We start from the raw sequence: 24,220 nt of genomic DNA on the forward strand, positions 1-24,220 counted from the left end.
TTATAATTCCCATTTCCTGTTGATGTAGGATTAATTTCCTGTGGAAACTGGTAGTAAAGATAACACACCTGAAAGATCTTAGAAGCTACAACGTTGACCTTACCTCCTCCAACTGAGCCCACAAGATTAGGGCAGGCAGCCAAGAGGGAGGAACTCCCCTGCCTTGTTACAGAGCATTTCAGTACTTATTACATTGCTCACGTATGCTTACAGACTTTCGAGGACTTAGCTGGTTGGGAGGACTAGGTGCATTGCTACCAGAACTCCCCATCTGCTGTATTTTGCTGTCAGATAGAGGAACCACAATGCGCGGCTCAGCATTGGAGAGGATGTGTGTACTGTAAGTTACCTGGATAGAGGTAAGTATATTTACACATGCTGCTACTGATATTATTGCTGTTTATTTGGAGTTGATAGTACTACTGCCTTAGTTACAACTACTATTTGTTGTTGAAGATATCATTATTGTTCAAATAAATGTTCATTTCATTGCAGTCTGTTTTCAATGGCAAAAGTATAGGCTGCTTCATTTTGAATACATCTATTGTCTCTTCTTAAAAATTAAAAATAAAATAAAAAGACAGATTTAGATGTTTTGGGGAAAGTAACTACAGTATTTATTAATAGACCTATGTTTCAAGGGTCAAAGATTTACGGTTTCATCTTTCAACTGGTCCATTCCATACTTTATTGGTCTTGTTGATAAATGTAGCTAGCTGTACATAACATATGATTTGGTCTTGTTGATAAATGTAGCTAGCTGTACATAACATATGATTTGGTCTTGTTGATAAATGTAGCTAGCTGTACATAACATATGATTTGGTCTTGTTGATAAATGTAGCTAGCTGTACATAACATATGATTTGGTCTTGTTGATAAATGTAGCTAACTGGCTATAACATATGATTTGGTCTTGTTGATAAATGTAGCTAGCTGTACATAACATATGATTTGGTCTTGTTGATAAATGTAGCTAGCTGTACATAACATATGATTTGGTCTTGTTGATAAATGTAGCTAGCTGTACATAACATATGATTTAGTCTTGTTGATAAATGTAGCTAGCTGTACATAACATATGATTTGGTCTTGTTGATAAATGTAGCTAGCTGTACATAACATATGATTTGGTCTTGTTGATAAATGTAGCTAGCTGTACATAACATATGATTTGGTCTTGTTGATAAATGTAGCTAGCTGTACATAACATATGATTTGGTCTTGTTGATAAATGTAGCTAGCTGTATATAACATGATTTGGTCTTGTTGATAAATGTAGCTAGCTGTACATAACATATAATTTGATAAACACATGTTGATAATTTCAGATCAGATTTTTTTAACTAACTGGCAAATTGGCGTTGTTTTTTTTATGAAATGTTAATGCGAACCAGTGCACATGTGACAAGCAAGATACAGAAATAAGTCCAGGTACCTTCATGCATTGAACATAATGAATAAATGTCAAGTAGTATCAGATGTGAATTGTTCATATCAGCGTCAAATATACCCAAATGTTTTCAACTGAAGGGAACTTGATTGTTACCGTAGTAATATGCATTACAACCAATATGTCATTGCGCAACCTTTTACTGCAGTGGGCTAAATCAGTGTCACACAGTGATTCTTGGTAGTCTTAAACAAATATACTTTGAAACAAAAAGTATAAACCTCACATGGTTATGGGTTTAAAAGGGAAGACACCTGCACCATGTCATATATAGAGTTTAAATGTATTACATTTTGAGTTTGCATCCCAATATTACATTTTATATACATCACAGAAGACTGAAATATAACAAAACCGTTTGACATAAAAACACTGGATTTTCGGTGCGTAAAAATAATAATATGTTAACTAATTATGAAAAATATGAATAACATTCCACCCTTGAATCACTAGACAGCATTTCTGGTCATTCGGCTGCAGGAAAGAGGCTACGACACAATATCAGCAAGAAGGCATGTGCAAGTGGCACATGTGCACTTTCACAACAGAACCGTTCTGCAAAACCCTGTGTTCATGAGATCTGCATGTCTAACTTTCCCTGTTTTTGCAGACTGACAGGAAGTCCAAGGACAGACAGATCTGCATCCCCCATCAAAGTGCTCTTTGACAACATACTGCTTTTCTTGGACATATTTGTCAATGGATACCTTGGGAATAATGAGCGATGGCTGCCTGCCACCAGACAATGACATGGTGACGGGAGGAGGGTCAAGCGGGGAGGCCGGCTCCCAGCACTGACCTGATCCTGGGCTTCAGTAAGGACCAGTACCTCCTGCTCACTCCCGTAGGGTCCGAACGGACCCATGAGGTGGTCACTGAGGACCACCAGGGGAAGCAGGGCCAGTCAGACCCCTACAGATACCTGGCCAGCCTGGAGGACCACCAGGTGAAGCAGGGCCAGTCAGACCCCTACAGATACCTGGCCAGCCTGGAGGACCACCAGGGGAAGCAGGGCCAGTCAGACCCCTACAGATACCTGGCCAGCCTGGAGGACAGCACCCAGCACTCTGCCTTTCACGGTCAGTACATAGGTTGTTATTGATTTATAGGTTCATTCATTGATTGATTAGGTGATGTTGTTTATCACATGAAGACAAGGTAAAGGGCGGCAGGTAGCCTAGTGGTTAGAGAGTTGGGCCAGTAACCAGCAGGTAGCCTAGTGGTTAGAGAGTTGGGCCAGTAACCAGCAGGTAGCCTAGTGGTTAGAGAGTTGGGCCAGTAACCAGCAGGTAACCTAGTGGTTAGAGAGTTGGGCCAGTAACCAGCAGGTAGCCTAGTGGTTAGAGAGTTGGGCCAGTAACCAGCAGGTAGCCTAGTGGTTAGAGAGTTGGGCCAGTAACCAGCAGGTAGCCTAGTGGTTAGAGAGTTGGGCCAGTAACCAGCAGGTAGCCTGGTGGTTAGAGGAGTTGGGCCAGTAACCAGCAGGTAGCCTAGTGGTTAGAGAGTTGGGCCAGTAACCAGCAGGTAGCCTAGTGGTTAGAGAGTTGGGCCAGTAACCAGTAGGTAGCCTAGTGGTTAGAGAGTTGAGCCAACCAAAGGTTGCTGTCGAATCCCGAGTTGACAAGGTAAAAATCTGTCGTTCTGCCCCGAACAAGGCAGTAAGAATTTGTTCTTAATTGACTTGCCTAGTTAAATGAAGGTAACACTTCTATGAATACCCTCTTATGAGACATGCATAATGCATTATAATGGACAACATAGGCACTAATAACTGCTCATAAACATCTATAACATATTCAGCAACAACATCAGTGAAATAGCAGTTCTTATAAATTATATCCAGACTTTCACTTCTCCACAGTAAAATGAGTAGTCAATGTTTACTTAGTTTACCTCATCCAGGAGGGATGAGGAAGGCAGGGACAGTTGAAAGCATACGGTGCTGACCTCATCCAGGAGAAAAGGCAGGGACAGTTGAAAAGCATACGGTGCTGACCTCATCCAGGAGAAAAGGCAGGGACAGTTGAGAAGCATACGGTGCTGACCTCATCCAGGAGGACAGGGGCAGGGACAGTTGAAAGCATACGGTGCTAACCTCATCCAGGAGGAAAGGCAGGGACAGTTGAAAGCATACGGTGCTAACCTCATCCAGGAGGAAAGGCAGGGACAGTTGAAAAGCATACGGGCGCTAACCTCATCCAGGAGGAAAGGCAGGGACAGTTGAAAGCATACGGCGCTAACCTCATCCAGGAGGAAAGGCAGGGACAGTTGAAAGCATACGGTGCTGACCTCATCCAGGAGGAAAGGCAGGGACAGTTGAAAGCATACAGTGCTAACCTCATCCAGGAGGAAAGGCAGGGACAGTTGAAAGCATACGGCGCTGACCTCATCCAGGAGGAAAGGCAGGGACAGTTGAAAGCATACGGCGCTAACCTCATCCAGGAGGAAAGGCAGGGACAGTTGAAAGCATACGGTGCTAACCTCATCCAGGAGGAAAGGCAGGGACAGTTGAAAGCATACGGTGCTAACCTCATCCAGGAGGAAAGGCAGGGACAGTTGAAAGCATACAGTGCTAACCTCATCCAGGAGGAAAGGCAGGGACAGTTGAAAGCATATGGTGCTAACCTCATCCAGGAGGAAAGGCAGGGACAGTTGAAAGCATACGGTGCTAACCTCATCCAGGAGGAAAGGCAGGGACAGTTGAAAGCATACGGTGCTGACCTCATCCAGGAGGAAAGGCAGGGACAGTTGAAAGCATACGGCGCTGACCTCATCCAGGAGGAAAGGCAGGGACAGTAGAAAGCATACGGTGCTGACCTCATCCAGGAGGAAAGGCAGGGACAGTTGAAAGCACACGGTGCTGACCTCATCCAGGAGGAAAGGCAGGGACAGTTGAAAGCACACGGTGCTGACCTCATCCAGGAGGAAAGGCAGGGACAGTTGAAAGCATACGGTGCTAACCTCATCCAGGAGGAAAGGCAGGGACAGTTGAAAGCATACGGTGCTGACCTCATCCAGGAGGAAAGGCAGGGACAGTTGAAAGCACACTGTGCTTAGATTGTCATTTTCTCAAGATTCAGAGGCTACAGTTTATCACTACAGTATAGCTACAACTTAACGTTTACACTTTTACACAACCAGATCTAGGACCAGGCTTGGATAAGAAATAACAGGTTGGATATCAACTGACTGACTAAGTAGGCCTGGCTGGGATGAATAAGGGACTGGTGTACCAAGTATTTTGTTTATTAGAACATAACATTATATCCTTCTATTACTGTAACATTACAGCATTGTGGCTTAAGGAGACCACTTTTCCTGCCTCACATGTTTGTTACCAAGTCAACGATCTGATGATAATCTTGAGCCTCAATTGATTTGGATTAATAAATTAACAAACTCGGATTAGATCTACCATCCATCAGCCATGTGTAGTGGGGCTTCAACCTCACCCTGTTTTCTACCATCAGCCATGTGTAGAGGGGCTTCAACCTCACCCTGTTTTCTACCATCAGCCATGTGTAGAGGGGCTTCAACCTCACCCTGTTTTCTACCATCCATCAGCCATGTGTAGTGGGGCTTCAACCTCACCCTGTTTTCTACCATCCATCAGCCATGTGTAGTGGGGCTTCAACCTCACCCTGTTTTCTACCATCCATCAGCCATGTGTAGTGGGGCTTCAACCTCACCCTGTTTTCTACCATCAGCCATGTGTAGAGGGGCTTCAACCTCACCCTGTTTTCTACCATCCGTCAGCCATGTGTAGAGGGGCTTCAACCTCACTCTGTTTTCTACCATCCATCAGCCATGTGTAGTGGGGCTTCAACCTCACCCTGTTTTCTACCATCCGTCAGCCATGTGTAGTGGGGCTTCAACCTCACCCTGTTTTCTACCATCCATCAGCCATGTGTAGTGGGGCTTCAACCTCACCCTGTTGGGGCGGTGCAGAGGACAAGTACAGTCTTGGTGTAGATTAGAGCTGTCTATTCCCACATGAGAACACTCAGGTTTAACAGGTGGCATCTGTCCCCATGGGACTATGAGATCACCCGTAGAAAGAGCTGCATATTAGGTCACCTTTTGGTAAGTAGAGCTGGCGGCACTGCCGAAGGAACCGAGCGCAAGAAGACAGATACCTAAACACACACGTCCCTCCTGTTCGACTGTCTCCTCTTCAGAGTCGGGCCTTTTCTCCAGGGACGAGTGTGACGGGGACCTGGGAGATCTCCAGAAGGGGGTGGGCAGCGGGGAAAAGTCCCCCGAGCCTCCAGAGGAGGACCGCCCTAGGAAGACGCACCGGCGTAACCGCACCACATTCACCACCTTCCAGCTCCATGAGTTGGAGAAGGCCTTTGAGAAGTCCCACTACCCTGACGTCTACAGCCGGGAGCTCCTGGCCATGAAGGTCAACCTCCTTGAGGTCCGTGTCCAGGTATGCCACCTCCACCTATCTAATAATACTACTACTATACACTAATAATTCTGTATATTCTCTACCTATCTAATACTACTACTATACACTAATAATACTGTATTGAGTCTCTACCTATCTAATAATACTATTACTATACACTAATAATGCTGTATATTCTCTACCTATCTAATACTACTACTACTATACACTAATAATACTGTATTGAGTCTCTACCTATCTAATACTACTACTATACACTAATAATACTGTATTGAGTCTCTACCTATCTAATACTACTACTATACACGAATAATACTGTCCAGGTATGGAGCCCTTGGCTGTCAACTATTACTAGACTAGCATTACTACTGGCCCTTCTACCACTACAACCACCCCCACCCCCATTACTACAAGTACTACTATTACTATCACTATATACTAATAATACTTTCTTCAGTCTCTACCTATCTGATACTACTACTACTATACACTAATAATACTGTATTGAGTCTCTACCTATCTAATAATACTACTACTATACACTAATAATACTGTATAGTCTCTACCTATCTAATACTACTACTACTATACACTAATAATACCTTATTGAGTCTCTACCTATCTGATACTACTATTAAAATCACTATACACTAATAATACTGTATTGAGTCTCTACCTATCTGATACTACTATTAAAATCACTATACACTAATAATACTGTATTGAGTCTCTACCTATCTGATACTACTATTACTATCACTATATACTAATAATACTGTATTGAGTCTCTACCTATCTAATAATACTACTACTATACACTAATCATACTGTATAGTCTCTACCTATCTAATACTACTACTACTATACACTAATAATACCTTATTGAGTCTCTACCTATCTGATACTACTATTAAAATCACTATACACTAATAATACTGTATTGAGTCTCTACCTATCTGATACTACTATTACTATCACTATATACTAATAATACTGTATTGAGTCTCTACCTATCTAATACTACTATTACTATCACTATATACTAATAATACTGTATTGAGTCTCTACCTATCTAATACTACTACTATACACTAATAATAATGTCCAGGTATGGAGCCCTTGGCTGTCAACTATTACTAGACTAGCATTACTACTGGCCCTTCTACCACTACAACCACCACCACCCCCATTACTACAAGTACCACCACCACTACGACTAGTACTACCACCAACCCTACTACTACTATTACCACCACCATCACCACCACTACTACTACTAATATTACCACCACTTCTACAACTACTATTTCTACTACTAATATTACCACTACTAATACTATTACCACCATCATTACTATTACCACCACCACTACTATTACCACCACTACTATTACCACCACTACTATTACCACCACTACTATTACCACCACCACTACTATTACCACCACCACTACTATTACCACCACTACTATTATTACCACCACCACTACTATTACCACCACCACTACTATTACCACCACCACCACCACTATTACCACCACCACTACTATTACCACCACCTCTACTATTACCACCACCACTACTACTATTACCACCACCACCAGTATTATTACCACCACTACTATTACCACCACCACTACTATTACCACCACCACCACTACTATTACCACCACTACTATTACCACCACCACTACTATTACCACCACTACTACTATTACCACCACCACTACTATTACCACCACCACTACTATTACCACCACCACCACTACTATTACCACCACTACTATTACCACCACCACTACTATTACCACCACTACTACTATTACCACCACCACTACTATTACCACCACCACTACTATTACCACCACCACTACTACTATTACCGACACCACAACAACTACTACTGTTAACACCAAAACCACTACCACTACTACATCTATTACCACAACCAACACCACCACCACTGCTACTATTACCACACCACCACAACCACTACTACAATTATTATCATAACCCTCACTACTACCACTACTATTACCATTACAACCACTACTGTTACCAACACCACTACCACTATTACCACCACCACCACTACTATTACCACTACTACTACTACTACTACTACTACTACTAATATTACCACCACCATTACTACTACTATTAACACCAAAACCACTACCACTACTACATCTATTACCACCAAAACCACCACCACTACTACTATTACCACCACCACCATTACTATTACCACCACAACCACAACAACCACCACCGCTGCTACAACTATTATCAAAACCCCCACCACTACCCGGAACTACTACTCTCACCACTACCAACACCACTACTACTACTATTACCACCACTACTATTGTCACCGCCACCACCACTACTACTACTATAACCACCACCACTACTACTACTATTACCACCACCACCACTACTATTACCACCACCACTATTGTCACCGCCACCACCACTACTACTACTATAACCACCACCACTACTACTACTATTACCACCACCACCATTACTATAACCACCACTACTATTGTCACCACCAACACCACTACTATTGTCACCACCAACACCACTACTATTACCACCACTACTATTGTCACCACCACTACTATTACCACCACCACTACTATTGTCACCACCACTACTATTACCACCACCACTACTATTGTCACCACCACTACTATTGTCACCACCACTACTATTACCACCACCACTACTATTACCACCACTACTATTACCACCACCACTACTACTACTACTATTACCACCACCACCACCACTACTATTACCACCACCACCACTACTATTACCACCACCACCATTACTATAACCACCACCACCACCACTACTATTACCACCACTACTACTACTACTATTACCACCACCACTACTATTACCACCACCACTACTATTACCACCACCACTACTATTACCACCACCACCACTACTATTACCACCATCACCACCAACACTACTATTACCATCACCACTACTATTACCACCACTACTACTACTAATATTACCATCACCACTACTATTACCACCACTACTACTACTACTATTACTACTATTACCACCACTACTACTACTAATATTACCACCACTACTATTACCACCACCACCACTACTATTACCACCACTACTATTACCACCACCACCACTACTATTACCATCACCACTACTATTACCACCACCACTACTATTACCATCACCACTACTATTACCACCACTACTACTACTACTATTAACACCAAAACCACCACCACTACTACATCTAACACTAAAACCACCACCACTACTACTATTAACACCAAAACCACCACCACTACTACTATTAACACCAAAACCACCACCACCACTACTACATCTAACACCAAAACCACCACCACTACTACTATTAACACCAAAACCACCTACTATTACCACCACCACTACTATTAACACCAAAACCACCACTACTTCTACTATTAACACCAAAACCACTACCACTATTATTTCCACTACTACTACTACCATCACCACCACTACTTTTACCACCACCACTACTACTAATATTACCACCACCACTACTACTACTATTAACACCAAAACCACTACCACATCTATTACCACCACTACCACTACTACTATTACCACAACCACCACTACTACTATTACCACCACCACTACTACTATTACCACAACCACTACTACTATTACCACTACTACTATTACAACCACCACTACTACCACCACCACCACTACTATTAGTAGTGGTGGTGGAGTCGGTGCAGCCAGCTGGTTTCTCCACGCATCGCGCCGACAGAATCAAACATCTTTCTGGTAAGAAGAGGGGCGGGGGCGTATGCTTTATGGTTAACGAGACGTGGTTTGGTCACAACAACATACAGGAACTCAAGTCCTTCTGTTCACCTGATTTAGAATTCTTCACAATCAAATGTCGACCGCATTATCTACCAAGGGAATTCTCTTCGATTATAATCACAGCCATATATATTCCCCCCCAAGCAGACACATCGATGGCTCTGAACGAACGTTATTTGACTTTGCAAACTGGAATCCACATATCCTGAGGCTGCATTCATTGTAGCTGGGGATTTTAACAAGGCTAATCTGAAAACAAGACTCCCTAAATTGTATCAGCATATCGATTGCGCAACCAGGGCTGGTAAAACCTTGGATCATTGCTATTCTAACTTCCGCGAAGCATATAAGGCCCTCCCCGCCCTCCTTCGGAAAAGCTGACCATGACTCCATTTTGTTGCTCCCTGCCTACAGACAGAAGCTAAAACAAGAAGCTCCCGCGCTGAGGTCTGTTCAACGCTGGTCCGACCAATCTGATTCCACGCTCCAAGACTGCTTCCATCACGTGGACTGGGATCTGTTTCGTATTGCGTTACACAACAACATTGACGAATACGCTGATTCGGTGAGCGAGTTCATTGGAACGTGCGTTGAAGATGTCGTTCCCATAGCAACGATTAAAACATTCCCAAACCAGAAACCGTGGATTGATGGCAGCATTCGCGTCAAACTGAAAGCACGAACCACTGCTTTTAATCAGGGCAAGGTGACCGGAAAAATGACCGAATACAAACAGTGTAGCTATTCCCTCCGCAAGGCAATCAAACAAGCTATGCGTCAGTATAGAGACAAAGTGGAATCTCAATTCAACGGCTCAGACACAAGAGGAATGTGGCAGGGTCTACAGTCAATCACGGATTACAAAAAGAAAACCAGTCCAGTCACGGACCAGGATGTCTTGCTCCCAGGCAGACTAAATAACTTTTTTGCCCGCTTTGAGGACAATACAGTGCCACTGACACGGCCCACAACCAAAACATGCGGACTCTCCTTCACTGCAGCCGAGGTGAGTAAAACATTTAAACGTGTTAACCCTCGCAAGGCTGCAGGCCATCTGGACAAGAGGAATACCTATGTGAGAATGCTGTTCATCGACTACAGCTCAGCATTTAACACCATAGTACCCTCCAAACTCGTCATCAAGCTCGAGACCCTGGGTCTCGACCCCGCCCTTTGCAACTAGGTACTGGACTCCCTGACGGGCCGCCCCCAGGTGGTGAGGGTAGGTAACAACATCTCCACCCCGCTGATCCTCAACACTGGGGCCCCACAAGGGTGCGTTCTGGGCCCTCTCCTGTACTCCCTGTTCACCCACAACTGCGTGGCCACGCACGCCTCCAACTCAATCATCAAGTTTGCGGACGACACAACAGTGGTAGGCTTGATTACCAACAACGACGAGACGGCCTACAGGGAGGAGGTGAGGGCCCTCGGAGTGTGGTGTCAGGAAATAACCTCACACTCAACGTCAACAAAACTAAGGAGATGATTGTGGACTTCAGGAAACAGCAGAGGGAACACCCCCTTATCCACATCGATTGGACAGTAGTGGAGAGGGTAGTAAGTTTTAAGTTCCTCGGCATACACATCACAGACAAACTGAATTGGGCCACCCACACAGACAGCATCGTGAAGAAGGCGCAGCAGCACCTCTACAACCTCAGGAGGCTGAAGAAATTCGGCTTGTCACCAAAAGCACTCACAAACTTCTACAGATGCACAATCGAGAGCATCCTGTCGGACTGTATCACCGCCTGGTACGGCAACTGCTCCGCCCACAACCATAAGGCTCTCCAGAGGGTAGTGAGGTCTGCACAAAGCATCACCGGGGGCAAACTACCTGCCCTCCAGGACACCTACACCACCCGATGTCACAGGAAGGCCATAAAGATCATCAAGGACAACAACCACCCGAGCCACTGCCTGTTCACCCCGCTATCATCCAGAAGGCGAGGTCAGTACAGGTGCATCAAAGCTGGGACCGAGAGACTGAAAAACAGCTTCTATCTCAAGGCCATCAGACTGTTAAACAGCCACCACTAACATTGAGTGGCTGCTGCCAACACACTGACTCAACTCCAGCCACTTTAATCATGGGAATTGATGTAAAATATATCACTAGCCACTTTAAACAATGCTACTTAAAACCTGTTAGGGCTAGGCTGAATACTGCCCCCTTTGGAGGAATTGCGTGCCCATAGTAAACAGAAAAAAAATCTGTCCAAAATTGCTAATATATGCATATAATAGTATAATTATTATTGAATAGAAAACACTATAAAGCTTCTAAAACCGTTCAAATTATGTCTGTATGTAAAGCAGAACTCTCAGGGCAGCCATTCTCCCAAACGCTCTCTTGTCATCAGGAAAGTTGGGCCAACTTTGACGTCATCGCCCCCACCCTTCCCAACCAGCTACGGATCTGGGAACAGTTTCTATCTCTTCAGCGCGATGTCTCCTTTCAATGGGGCGTTTCATTGTGAAAATCGCGCGCTCCCTCACCCTTTGGCGGGCTAAAACCTTCGGGTCACGCGAAAATACATGTACTCTCATGCGCGCGTCGCGTCTGGGGCTCTCTTTGTTCCAGGATTCACCAAACGATGTCAGTTTGTCTGTTTGAGCTGAGAATTGTTTTGCACGTTTAGAACATCCTAAAGCTTGATTCTGCACTTAGTTTGACCAGTTCAGTCGACATATAATATGTAATTGTGAAGTTTTGATGCGCAACCCCTAGAATTTTGGCTGCATTTCAGCAGGAATTTGTCGCGTTTGATAACCCAAAGACACAGACTTGAAAGCCAAACGCAGTTTTTGGTAAGTATGACTCCTTCCACGACTTCTGATCGAAGAACATCAAAGGTAAGGGAATATTTATGTGGTAATTTTGTGTTTCTGTGGACTCCAACATAGAGGAGACATATTGCTAATGTCTGAGCGCCGTCTCATATTATTGCCTAGTGAACGAATTCTGTAACGTTAAAAATAAATGTAACACAGCGGTTGCATTAAGAAGAAGTGTATCTTTCTAACTATATGTAGAACATGTATATTTAGTCAAAGTTTATGATGTGTATTGCTGTTATCTGGCGTTATCTGGCGGAGCTATCATAATTTCTCCGGACATTTGAGTAGCATTTTTTGAACATGGCGTCATTGTAAACAGAGATTTATGGATATAAATGGCATATTATTGAAAAAAACATAAATGTACTGTGTAACATGTCCTATTACTGTCATCTGATGAAGATTTTCAAAAGGTTAGTGAATTATTTTTCTTTTAATCCTGCGTTTGTTGATTGCATCTTTTGTTCAACATGGCTATTCAAATTAGCTGTGTCTTTGGTGGTGGTTTGACATAAATATGTGCTATGTTTTCGCCGTAAAACATTTTAGAAATCTGACTTGCTGGCTAGATGAACAAGGTGTTTATCTTTCATTTGAGCTATTGGACTTAATGTGTTAATGTGTGGAGGTTAAATATTTCTAAGAATATTTTTGCATTCCATGCGCCACCGTTCCAGCTGAACGGGGGAGGTGGCGTTCCCCTAGGGCAACACCTCGCGTTATGTAGCTTTAGTTAATATAATGTTTACATACCCTACATTATTCATCTCATATGTATACATATATACTGTACTCTATATCATCTACTGCATCTTTATGTAATACATGTATCACTAGCCACTTTAAACTATGCCACTTTGTTTACATACCCTACATTACTCATCTCATAAGTATATACTGTACTCGATACCATCTACTGCATCTTGCCTATGCGCTCTGTACCATCACTCATTCATATATCTTTATGTACATATTCTTTATCCCTTTACACTTGTGTGTATAAGGCAGTAGTTTTGGAATTGTTAGTTGGTTTACTCATTGGTTATTACTGCATTGTCGAACTAGAAGCACAAGCATTTCGCTACACTCGCATTAACATCTGCTAACCATGTGTATGTGACAAATACATTTGATTTGGATTTGATTTGATTTGATATGACCACCACTACTATTACCACCACCACAACCACTACTATTACCACCACCACTACTATTACCACATCCACCACTACTACTAACCACCACATTCTTTTGGAGAGATTGAAACCTAAATTGGTCTACACGGACAAGTTCTGGCCTGGTTTAGATCTTATCTGTCGGAAAGATATCAGTTTGTCTCTGTGAATGGTTTGTCCTCTGACAAATCAACTGTAAATTTCGGTGTTCCTCAGGTTCCGTTTTAGGACCACTATTGTTTTCACTATATATTTTACCTCTTGGGGATGTTATTCGAAAACATTATGTTAACTTTCACAGCTGTACATTTCAATGAAACATGGTGAAGCCCCAAAATTGCCCTTGCTAGAAGCATGTGTTTCAGACAAAGAAGTGGATGGCTGCAAACTTTCTACTTTTAAACTCGGACAAAACAGAGATGCTTGTTCTAGGTCCCAAGAAACAAAGAGATCTTCTGTTGAATCTGACAATTAATCTTTAACCTCTTAAGTCGACCCTCTACTTTTTGAACATTCTGTTAAAAATCGCGCAACATTTCAGCGCCCTGCTACTCATGCCAGGAATATAGTATATGCATTTGCTTAGTCTGTGTGAATAGAAAACACTCAGACATTTATAAAACTGGTTAAATCACTGCTGTGGCTTTACCAGAACGGCATTTACATCGAAAAGCACAGGAAAACTGATCACTGAAAATGGGAAAATATATCCATGCGCTACTTGAACCCATTGATAAAGGTGAACCACAATTAATTGACTGAGGTTGCAGTACCTACAGCTTCCACACGGTGTCTAGAGTCTTGTCATTTCCTTCGAGTTTTTTCTTGGTCAAACACATGCAGGGCACCGTATCTCCTATGGTCTAGGACCGGATATTTTCGTTGAGTTTCTAGCCGGACATTTTTCCAGACGGACAGCTAATGATCTTTACATCGCCTCCTGATGAATTTTATCGCTTATTAACGTTTACTAATACCTAAAGTTGCATTACAAACGTATTTCGAAGTGTTTTGTGAAAGTTTATCGTCGACTTTTGAATTTTAAAAAATGACGTTACGTTTGAAACTATGTTTTTTCGTTTATCACACAGTCTACATATAACGATATCTAGGCTTTATATGGACCGATTTAATCGAAATAAAGACCCAAATAGTGTTTATGGGACATCTAGAGTGCCAACAAAGAAGATGGTGAAAGGTAATGAATGTTTTCTATTTTATTGTGCGGTTTGTGTAACGCCGAAATGCTAATTATTTTGTTTACGTCCCTGTGGGTCTTTTTGGGTGTTACATGCTATCAGATAATAGCTTCTCATGCTTTCGCCGAAAAGCATTTTAAAAATCTGACTTGTTGCCTGGATTCACAACGAGTGTAGCTTTAATTCGATACCCTGCATGTGTATTTTAATGAACTTTTGAGTTTTAACTAATACTATTAGCATTTAGCGTAGCGCATTTGCATTTCCAGAGCTCTAGTTGGGACGCAAGCGTCCCGAGTAGAAGCAACAGGTTAATGGTTGTACAGTCGTCTCAAATAAAACTGTGAAGGACTCGGCGTTACTCTGACCCTGATCTCTCTTTTTGAAGAACATATCAAGACCATTTCAAGGACAGCTTTTTTCCATCTACGTAACATTGCAAAAATCAGAAACTTTCTGTCCAAAAATGATGCAGAAAAATTAATCCATGCTTTTGTCACTTCTAGGTTAGACTATTGCAATGCTCTACTTTCCTAGCTCCGGATAAAGCACTAAATAAACTTCAGTTAGTGCTAAATACGGCTGCTAGAACCTGACTAGAATCAAAAAAATATCATATTACTCCAGTGCTAGCCTCTCTACACTGGCTTCCTGTCAAAGCATGGGCTGATTTCAAGGTTTTACTGCTAACCTACAAAGCATTACATGGGCTTGCTCCTACCTATCTCTCTGATTTGGTCCTGCCGTACATACCTACACGTACACTACGGTCACAAGACGCAGGCCTCCTAATTGTCCCTAGAATTTCTAAGCAAACAGCTGGAGGCAGGGCTTTTCCTATAGAGCTCAATTTTTATGGAACGGTCTGCCTACCCATGTCAGAGACGCAAACTCGGTCTCAACCTTTAAGTCTTTACTGAAGACTCATCTCTTCAGTGGGTCATATGATTGAGTGTAGTCTGGCCCAGGAGCGGGAAGGTGAACGGAAAGGCTCTGGAGCAACGAACCGCCCTTGCTGTCTCTGCCTGGCCGGTTCCCTCTTTCTACTGGGATTCTCTGCCTCTAACCCTATTACAGGGGCTGAGTCACTGGCTTACTCGGGCTCTCTCATGCTGTCCCTGGAAGGGGTGCGTCACCTGAGTGGGTTGATTCACTGATGTGGTCATCCTGTCTGGGTTGGCGCCCTTTGGGTTGTGCCGTGGCGGAGATCTTTGTGGGCTATACTCAGCCTTGTCTCAGGATGGTAAGTTGGTGGTTGAAGATATCCCTCTAGTGGTGTGGGGCTGTGCTTTGGCAAAGTGGGTGGGGTTATATCCTTCCTGTTTGGCCCTGTCCGGGGTGTCTCGGATGGGGCCACAGTGTCTCCTAACCCCCCCTGTCTCAGCCTCCAGTATTTATGCTGCAGTAGTTTGTGTCGGGGGGCTAGGGTCAGTTTGTTATATCTGGAGTACTTCTCCTGTCCTATTCGGTGTCCTGTGTGAATCTAAGTGTGCGTTCTCTAATTCTCCCCTTCTCTCTTTCTTTCTCTCTCTCAGAGGACCTGAGCCCTAGAACCAGAACCATGTCCCCGGGACAGTTTCAACCTGACCACATTTATGAACATTTGATCTCCATGTTCTGCTGTCCCCATATGTCCACCTGGCCGTGCTGCCCCTGACTACCCATGATGACTCCTTTTCAGTCCACTGTTCTGCTCCAGTTTCAACTGTTCTATTATTATCTTCGACCATGCTGGTCATTTATGAACATTTGAACATCTTGGCCATGTTCTGTTATAATCTCCACCCGGCACAGCCAGAAGAGGACCCCACATAGCCTGGTTCCTCTCTAGGTTTCTTCCTAGGTTTTGGCATTTCTAGGGAGTTTTTCCTAGCCACCGTGCTTCTACACCTGCATTGCTTGCTGTTTGGGGTTTTAGGCTGGTTTTCTGTACAGCACTTTGAGATATCAGCTGATGTACGAAGGGCTATATAAATAAATTTGATTTGATTTGATTTGATACTATTACCACAACCACCACTACTACTATTACCACAACCACTACTACTATTACTACTATTACAACCACCACTACCACCACCACCACTACTATTACCACCACTATTATTATTATTACCACCACTACTATTACCATTACCACCACCACTACTATTACCACCACCACTACTATTACCACCACTACTATTACCACCAAAACCACTATTACTATTACCATCACCACCACTACTATTACCACCACCACCAGTAGTATTACCACCACCACTACTATTACCACCACCACCACTACTACTATTAACACCAAAACCACTACCACGACTACTAATATTACCACCACCACCACTACTATTACCACCACCACCAGTATTATTACCACTACTATTACCACCACCACTACTATTACCACCACTACTATTACCACCAAAACCACTACTACTATTAACACCACTACTATTACCACCACCACTACTATTACCACCACTACTATTACCACCACTACTATTACCACTACTACTATTACCACCACTACTATTACCACCACCACTACTATTACCACTACTACTATTACCACCACTACTATTACCAGCACCACTACTATTACCACCACCACTACTATTACCACCACTACTATTACCACCACTACTATTACCACCACTACTATTACCACCACCACTACTATTACCACTACTACTACTATTACCACCACCACTACTGTTTCCACAACCACCACTACTACTATTACCACAACCACTACTACTATTACTACTATTACAACCACCACTACCACCACCACCACTACTATTACCACCACCACTACTATTACCATTACCACCACCACTACTATTACCACCACCACTATTACTATTACCACCAAAACCACTACTACTATTACCACCACCACCACTACTATTACCACCACCACCAGTAGTATTACCACCACCACTACTATTACCACCACCACCACTACTACTATTAACACCAAAACCACTACCACGACTACTAATATTACCACCACCACCACTATTATTACCACCACCACCAGTATTATTACCACCACCACTACTATTACCACCACCACTACTATTACCACCACTACTATTACCACCACTACTATTACCACTACTACTATTACCACCACTACTATTACCAGCACCACTACTATTACCACCACCACCAGTATTATTACCACCACCACTACTATTACCACCACCACCACTACTATTACCACCACCACCAGTAGTATTACCACCACCACTACTATTACCACCACCACCACTACTACTATTAACACCAAAACCACTACCACGACTACTAATATTACCACCACCACCACTATTATTACCACCACCACCAGTATTATTACCACCACCACTACTATTACCACCACTACTATTACCACTACTACTATTACCACCACCACTACTATTACCACTACTACTATTACCACCACTACTATTACCAGCACCACTACTATTACCACCACCACCAGTATTATTACCACCAACACTACTATTACCACCACTACTATTACCACCACCACTACTATTACCACCACTACTACTATTACCACCACCACCACTACTACTATTACCACCACCACTACTATTACCACCACCACTACTATTACCACTACTACTATTACCACCACTACTATTACCACCACCACTACTATTACCACCACTACTATTACCACCACCACTACTATTACCACCACCTCTACTATTACCACTACTACTACTATTACCACCACCACCAGTATTATTACCACCACCACTACTATTACCACCACCACTACTTTTACTCTCACCACCAACACTACTATTACTCTACTACTACTATTAACACCAAAACCACTACCACTACTACTAATATTACCACCACCGGTATTATTACCACTACTACTACTATTACCACCACTACTACTATTAACACCAAAACCACTACCACTAATATTACCACCACCACCACTACTACTATTAACACAAAACCAATACCACTACTACTAATATTACCACCACTACTACTATTACCACCACCACTATTACCACCACTACTACTATTACCACCACTACTATTACCACTACCATTACCACCACCACTACTACCACCACCACTACTATTACCACCACCACTACTATTACCACCACTACTATTACCACCAACACTATTACCACCACCACTACTATTACCACCACTACTATTACCACCACCACTACTATTACCACCACTACTATTACTAGCACCACTACTATTACCACCACCACCACTACTATTACCACCACTACTATTACCACCACCACCACTACTATTACCACCACTACTATTACCACCACTACTATTACCACCACCACTACTACCACCACCACTATTACCACCAACACTACTATTACCACCACTACTACTATTACCACCACTAATATTACCACCACCACTATTACCACCACCACTACTATTACCACCACCACTACTATTACCACCACTACTATTACCACCACCACTATTACCACCACCACCACTACTATTACCACCACCACTACTATTACCACCACCACCACTACTATTACCACCACCACTATTACCACCACCACCACTACTATTACCACTACTACTATTACCACCACCACTACTATTACCACTACTACTATTACCACCACTACTATTACCAGCACCACTACTATTACCACCACCACCAGTATTATTACCACCACCACTACTATTACCACCACTACTATTACCACCACTACTATTACCACCACCACTACTATTACCACTACTACTATTATTACCACCACCACTACTATTACCACCACCACTACTATTACCACAACCACCACTACTATTACTACTATTACAACCACCACTACCACCACCACCACTACTATTACCACCACTATTATTATTACCACCACCACCACTACTATTACCATTACCACCACCACTACTATTACCACCACCACTATTACTATTACCACCAAAACCACGACTACTATTACCACCACCACCACTACTATTACCACCACCACTACTATTACCACCACCACTACTATTACCACCACCACTACTATTACCACCACCACCAGTAGTATTACCACCACCACTACTATTACCACCACCACCACTACTACTATTAACACCAAAACCACTACCACGACTACTAATATTACCACCACCACCACTATTATTACCACCACTACTATTACCACCACCACTACTATTACCACCACCACTACTATTACCACCACTACTATTACCACCACTACTATTACCACCACTATTACCACCACTACTATTACCACACCACCAGTATTATTACCAGCACCACTACTATTACCACCACCACCACCACCAGTATTATTACCACCACCACCACTACTACTATTACCACCACCACTACTATTACCACCACTACTACTATTACCACCACCACTACATTACCACTACTACTATTACCACCACTACTATTACCACCACCACTACTATTACCACCACCACTACTATTACCACCACCTCTACTATTACCACTACTACTACTATTACCACCACCACCAGTATTATTACCACCACCACTACTATTACCACCACCACTACTATTACCACCACCACTACTTTTACTCACCACCAACACTACTATTAACACCTAAACCACCACCACTACTACTAATATTACCACCACCAGTATTATTACCACTACTACTACTATTACCACCACTACTACTATTAACACCAAAACCAACCACTACCACTATATTACCACCACACTACTACTATTAACACCTAAACCACTACCACTACTACTAATATTACCACCACTACTACTATTACCACCACCACTATTACCACCACTACTACTATTACCACCACTACTATTACCACTACCATTACCACCAAAACTACTACCACCACCACTACTATTACCACCACCACCACCACCACTACTATTAACACCAAAACCAATACCACTACTACTACTATTACCACCACCACTACTATTACCACCACTACTATTACCACCACCACTATTACCACCACTACTATTACCACCACCACTACTTTTATTACCACCAACACTACTATTACCACCACTACTATTACCACCACCACTACTATTACCACCACTACTATTACCACTACACTATTACCACCACTACTACTATTACCACCACCACTACTATTACCACCACCACCACTATATTACCACCACTACTACTATTACCACCACCACTATTACCACTACTATTACCACCACTACTATTACCACCACCACTACTATTACCACCACCACTACTATTACCACCACACTACTATTACCACCACTACTACTACTATTACCACCACTACTATTACCACCACCACTACTATTACCACCACCACTACTATTACCACCACCACCACTACTATTACCACCACCACCACCTATTACCACCACTACTATTACCACCACCACTACTATTACCACCACCACCACTACTATTACCACCACCACTATTACCACCACCACTATTACCACCACCACTACTATTACCACCACCTACTATTACCACCACCACTACTCACCACTATTACCACCACCACTATTACCACTATTACCACCACCACTACACTACCACCACCACCACTACACTATTACCACCACCACTACTATTACCACCACCACTACTATTACCACCACCACTACCACTACTATTACCACCACCACTACTACTATTACCACCCCTACTACTACTACTACTACTACTACTATTACTACCACTACTATTACCACCACTACCACTTCTACTACTCTCACCACCACCACCACTATTACCACCACCACCACAACTACTAATATTACCACCACCACCACCACTAGTACTATTAACACCAAAACCACCACCACTACTATTACCACAACCAACACCACCAAAACCACCACCACTAATATTACCACTACCACCACTACTATTACCACCACCACCACTACTACTATTACCACCACCACTACTACTATTACCACCACCACAACTATTACCACCACCACCACTACTATTACCATTACCACCACTACTACTAAAATCACCACCACCAGCACACAAGTGTTCTCCTCTTTCAAATGTTGGAAATGCTTTCATGCTTTGGCTGAGAGATTCTATTTAGGAGGTGGAGACTTCTCATACATTTTCTCATACAATTGCCGTCAAATATATTGGTACACTGGCACTTTAAACTGGAGTGGAGCAAAACGTTCTGTTTTTCTCTTTTAAAAACTGGATCAATTACTATGTTTAACCTGTAGGCACCAGTAGCTTACCACAGGTTAAATAAATGACACAGAATTACACAGCTTCTTACACAGCCTCTAACTAAATTACACAGCCTCTTACACAGCCTCTAACTAAATTACACAGCCTCTTACACAGCCTCTAACTAAATTACACAGCCTCTTACACAGCCTCTAACCAAATTACACAGCCTCTAACTAAATTACACATCCTCTAACCAAATTACACAGCCTCTTACACAGCCTCTAACCAAATTACACAGAATTACACAGCCTCTTACACAGCCTCTAACCAAATTACACAGCCTCTAACTAAATTACACAGCCTCTAACTAAATTACACAGCCTCTTACACAGCCTCTAACTAAATTACACAGCCTCTTACACAGCCTCTAACCAAATTACACAGCCTCTAACCAAATTACACAGCCTCTAACCAAATTACACAGCCTCTAACCAAATTACACAGCCTCTAACCAAATTCATTTGAATTCTGAATAATTTAGTCCAGGCCATTTTTAACATTTTTGAAGCAAAACATCAACAACAACAAAATCTACAAATACTATTATTACTACCATTATTACTACCATTATTACTACCATTATTACTACCATTATTACTACCATTATTGTGATGTAGTGTGCACTACATCGATGTAGTGTGCACTGCCGAGTGACTACTGTAGACTAATACTACGGTATCCTCTCTGTCCGTGGCCAGGTGTGGTTCCAGAACCGTCGGGCTAAGTGGAGACGTCAGAGAAGATGGACTCCAACTCAACAAAGCTCCGCCACTCCCCCATGTTGTCTTTCAACCGCCCGCCCATGCCTCCAATGTGGGGCTCATGTCCAACCCATTACCCCTGGACCCTGGCTGGCATCGCCCATGTCCAGCGGCAACCCGATGCACACTATCCCCGGATATGCAGGCCCAGGGCAGGGCCCTCACTCACTCAGCCTGCCTACCCCAGCCACTCCCACTCACAGCCATAGCCACAGCCACAGCCACAGCCACAGCTTCTCGACAGTCCCCCAGGACATGGCATGGTGCACCAAGGGATGGTACAGGGCATGCAGGGGGTGCAGTCTGTGGCCCCGCCACTCTACCAGTGCCCCTGCAGCTTCAATGATAAGTACCCTCTGCTAAGGACCTGGAACATGGTTCCAGCATCGCAGCACTGAGGTTGAAGGCTAAGGAGCACATCCATTCCATGGATAAAACCTGGAAGCCTGACATTCATTTAAGGATGGTCAACCACAACAGGTGATAACAACAAAGATATTATGTTAAGGATGGTCAACCACAACAGGTGATCACAACAAAGATATTATGTTAAGGATGGTCAACCACAACAGGTGATCACAACAAAGATATTATGTTAAGGATGGTCAACCACAACAGGTGATCACAACAAAGATATTATGTTAAGGATGGTCAACCACAACAGGTGATCACAACAAAGATATTATGTTAACGATAGTCAACATCAACATGATCAAAACAAAGACATTCTAATAAGGTTGCTAAACTTCAACATGATCAAAACAAAGACATTCTAATAAGGTTGCTAAACTTCAACATGATCAAAACAAAGACATTCTATAAAGGATGCTAAACATCAACATGATCAAAACAAAGACATTCTAATAAGGTTGCTAAACTTCAACATAATCAAAACAAAGACATTCTATAAAGGATGCTAAACTTCAACATGATCAAAACAAAGACATTCTATAAAGGATGCTAAACTTCAACATGATCAAAACAAAGACATTCTAATAAGGTTGCTAAACATCAACATGATCAAAACAAAGACATTCTATAAAGGATGCTAAACTTCAGCAGGTAATCAAAACAAAGACATTCTATAAAGGTTGCTAAACTTCAACATAATCAAAACAAAGACATTCTATAAAGGATGCTAAACTTCAACATGATCAAAACAAAGACATTCTATAAAGGTTGCTAAACATCAACATGATCAAAACAAAGACA

General features: G+C 42.7%; 1 pseudogene; it reads left to right on the forward strand.

Annotated features, from left to right (window-relative positions):
• The first annotated feature begins 2,067 nt into the window (after positions 1-2,067).
• On the forward strand, positions 2,068-23,503 carry LOC115115525 (retinal homeobox protein Rx1-like; annotated as a pseudogene).
• The last annotated feature ends 717 nt before the right edge of the window (positions 23,504-24,220 follow it).

Source organism: Oncorhynchus nerka, unplaced genomic scaffold (assembly GCF_034236695.1).
Source record: "Oncorhynchus nerka isolate Pitt River unplaced genomic scaffold, Oner_Uvic_2.0 unplaced_scaffold_2015, whole genome shotgun sequence".
Taxonomy (NCBI): Eukaryota; Metazoa; Chordata; class Actinopteri; order Salmoniformes; family Salmonidae; genus Oncorhynchus; species Oncorhynchus nerka.